At 44.2% G+C, this 3886-nt stretch overlaps 1 pseudogene; it reads left to right on the top strand.

The window, feature by feature from the left end:
• Nucleotides 1–400: 400 nt before the first annotated feature.
• On the top strand, nt 401–3470 carry LOC136486795 (uncharacterized; annotated as a pseudogene).
• Nucleotides 3471–3886: the final 416 nt, after the last annotated feature.

Below are 3886 nucleotides of genomic sequence, written 5' to 3'. Positions count from 1 at the left end.
AAAATGAAATCTCCATTGCCGGCTCTATGTCCCAAAATTCTCAAATATAAAAACAGTGTATGGAGATCCAATTGAGCGACTACAATTGGGGATGATAGGGAGCTGAGGAAAAGACGGTGCCAGTGGCATCAACAGTATAGGTCATGCGTGTATATTTGCTAGTGGATACCTCTATTTTTCCAAGTGCATATAGATTGAGAGTTCTTTTTGTAACATATAAATTGAGAGTGAGGATAAGTAGTTATTGGAATGAGGTTAGATGACAAGATCGAGAGTATCTCTTACCACTAAAAACAATAAAAATAAAATAATTTTTTAGTGCGATTTTTTTTAAGATCGTTTCTCCTTCCGGTCCGTGTGATATCGCGTCCCCTCAAATCACGGTCCATCCCCCTCCAATCACGCTCCCTCCCTTCCCCCATGCGCCCACCCAAGCCGCCGCCGCCTCTCCCACGTTCCCTCCCCCTCCCCACGCATTCGTCCACGCCGCCGCCGTTCCCCTCCAAGTCAGCCCCGCCCGGCAAGGCCATCCGGCCGCGTCTCACCGCGGCGTCTCCTCCCTGCTCGCTTGCCTCCTCACCCGCCCGAGCCGCAACTACACCGACTTGCGATCAGCGCGCCGCGATAAAGGAAGGAATTACCATGAGAATGGAAGGGCTGCTGTACCACGAGGTGCAGGAGGGGAAGCTCTGCGCCGTGCACTGCGTCAACACCGCCCTACAGGCCCCTTCTTCTCCGAGTTCGACATCTCGCCGCACTCGCCGTCGACCTCGACCAGCGGGAGCGCCTGGTGATGCTCGAGGGCTACCGAAGCCCCGGCGCCGCCAACGCTGCCACAGGGGACTTCTTCGCCGTGGGCGAGGGATCCCACAACGTCTCCCTCGACGGTGATTTCAGCATCCAGGTTAGTCCAGGCCATCTAGGTCCAGGCTTCATGGAGATTATCCATTTAGGTTTCTAATCTAGGGCTCGGTTAGATCGACCGATACGTAGATCACACAGCTTCTTCCGTGGACTGGGTTGCAAGTTGGTTGTCTGTTCAGATCGCTGCTTGGAATTGAGGGGATTTTTGCCCGAGCATTGCTGTTTGGAAGTCGTCGATTGCCTCAGGTTGACATGGATGATGCCCACCAAGTGTCCAAGTGTTTGCTAAAATGCCCTCAAGGTAATAGTTTTGATTTCTCGACGATTTTTAGTGAATTTGAGGTGGATTCCATTGTTTCCTTTCCTTTGGGTCCGAACTAGAGTGACAGCTATGTGCTCTCAACTTTTTCTTCATGAGTAATCAATCATGTGCTATTGCCATTTAAATGAAAGAAAATGCAGATATGTTGTTTAAGCTCTTGCAGATCAACTTGCTGCAGAGCTGTTAGAAACTTGAGAGGCACTTGCAGACATTTTCTCACAGGAAAAAAAATGAGGTTGTGGGATGTTACTTGGAGAAATGGTATCTGAATTTGTGTTGCTTTCTGTTTCGAGTTCTAAACTTTCAACTTGCAGATGCCATACATGCTAAAGTGGTTTGGGTTGTGCACATGGGATGCATTTTACACCAATCTTACTATTGGAAGACTGAGGAAAATACTAAAGATATTTACAAATGTCATACATTTTTGCCAATACTGATCCCTGTCACATTATAAGTATACTCTGACCCCTACATATATTTACTTTATTTTTAGAGGTGGAGTTTTTTTTCCAGAGGTGACAATGTATATGTCATTATGGATCCTGCGGGAATTGCATGCTCATTTGATAACTCAGCCAAGTAAGCAGACTAAACATATTACACTTTATCACTCATACTTATTTTTTTGTACAAAATGTAAGTAGTTTCAGTTCAGATTCTGTACTTTGCCTGTTCTGTCTATTACCTTTGCAAACAGGTTGACTCGTATAGTCATATTAAGGGGAACCACAAATTTCAGAAGATAGGTATGAGAGCTATAAGCTATTCCTGGGAGAAAAAGTGAGGCTACCTGCAGTTGTTTGGATCTCAATTCTCACGGTAGAAACAAATTGATGTTGCTAATCCTTCACTAAAATAGGAAAGCTAAGCAGATTTCTGGTTAAATTCCATTGCAGGGATGGACCCTTTGTAGTTATTACTTACGAATGAGATGGAATGCTCCTTTCTCTTACCTGGTTCGACCTCGCTCCCTTTGAAGTTCGATCGATCGTACTGGAATACAGGATTGGATCTGTGGTATAGGGTGTAGTGTTCCTTGATGTTGCACTAATCAGGATTTTCGTGCAGTGCAGGTGTTTGCGTATTTGCTGCGGCAGTACGTTGCCTGCGGACGATGGAGGAAGCCGATGATGAAGATCGGCTCAAGAGGGCGCTGTAGATGCATGGTCAAGACTCAGGAGGCTGTGGGGTTCCTCATGTTTGCTAAGGCCTAACTGGGCGACAATGCTTACAAGGAGCTCGTCTAGGCAGGCACGGGACATTGCTGACCAAGGGTATAGACATGTAGTATAATAGTATATCTGCACTCTACAAACCATCCTTTTTGTTCCTGGTTACATATGTTCTTCTCTTCTGTGTTGCAGTTCAAATCCTAAAGGTGAAATCACAGTACAAAAATGCGAAGAAATCCTATCTCAGGTATTTGTTGGCCAAACTCACGTCCTATAAGGCTTCAGTCACCTCGTCGAAGCAGGTGATCCCTCCCAGGATGACCACCATTCTTTACAGGAATCACTCTCATTCATGGATAAAGTGAAGGTGATGTACACGTCTGCTCCTTGCTTGAGGTATTATGGCTACTTGATGCGCATTTCTTTACTTTGTGTTTGCAGGCGTCATCCATATCTGATGAAGATTACGAAGATTTTTTGGTCACCATATCTGGGAGTCAATGGCAAAAAAGATCACTGATCAAGAGACATACCTAAAGGTGTTTGTTTTTCTTGGTGGTTTGTCGAGAACAATTGGACAGTCGGTTTACAACCATTTGTCTTTGTAAGTAAAGAGAGCTATGCGCCAGATGAAAATCAAAGTGCAAGTCATAGCTTGGATGGTAACGAAGAAACAGGTACTCTGTGGATCTCCGACTTCTTGCAAACATCTACAAGAGGTGTGTCAGTTTTCCCGGGGAGTTTGTTTATATGTTTTTTGAAGGTGGGCGTGAGCTCCGCCGCAACCTCGCCCTCTCCTTCCCGGCGCCGGCAAGCCACATGCTAGGAAGAGCTGCTACGAGAGGATATCAGTTCCCTCCAAATGATAGAGCCCTTTAGTTTTATCGTAGCACGGGCACACTACTCAGCAATCAACAAGTCCGATTCTTTTGATATAGTTCCTCCAAATGATAGAGCCCTTCGATACTTGTTTGTTTTATATAAACCACAGAGATGAGTATGTATAGCTGTGAATTAGTTTTTTGGTATTTAACTTTGTATTGTTTCAAAGGATTATAAATTAATAATAATGATATTGTTTTGGGTGGGTGTCGATCCACTCTGTGGCAATCTCCGGCAAATTATAGATCCTCGACATCCTAAACGCGCAGAATATAGATGGGTAATTAACTTAGAGTCACCGTCGCTTGCAATAATAATACATATGATTTAACTATTTTTACATATTGCTGATCATGAATCTTGCCACAGAAACTTAAGTGGATATCTTATTCTACAGTATATGTCTGCGTGGAATAAACCAAAAGCCACACATATTTATACGGTGAGTATAACACTTAGTTTTAAGTTTTTGTAGAAGATTTTTCAAGAGACGCAGTATTACCCATGTGATAGACACTAATATTGACACATATACTCGAACATGTGTACAGGATGGTATGGAGATGCGGTGGAACTTATTCGTGGATTTATTGGCGCATGAAAGAAATGTGTCGGGTACCATAAAAAGGGGTCCCCTAAGCAA

Source organism: Miscanthus floridulus, chromosome 1, assembly GCF_019320115.1.
Source record: "Miscanthus floridulus cultivar M001 chromosome 1, ASM1932011v1, whole genome shotgun sequence".
Classification (NCBI taxonomy): domain Eukaryota; kingdom Viridiplantae; phylum Streptophyta; class Magnoliopsida; order Poales; family Poaceae; genus Miscanthus; species Miscanthus floridulus.
This window is presented reverse-complemented; position numbering and strand designations above follow the sequence as displayed.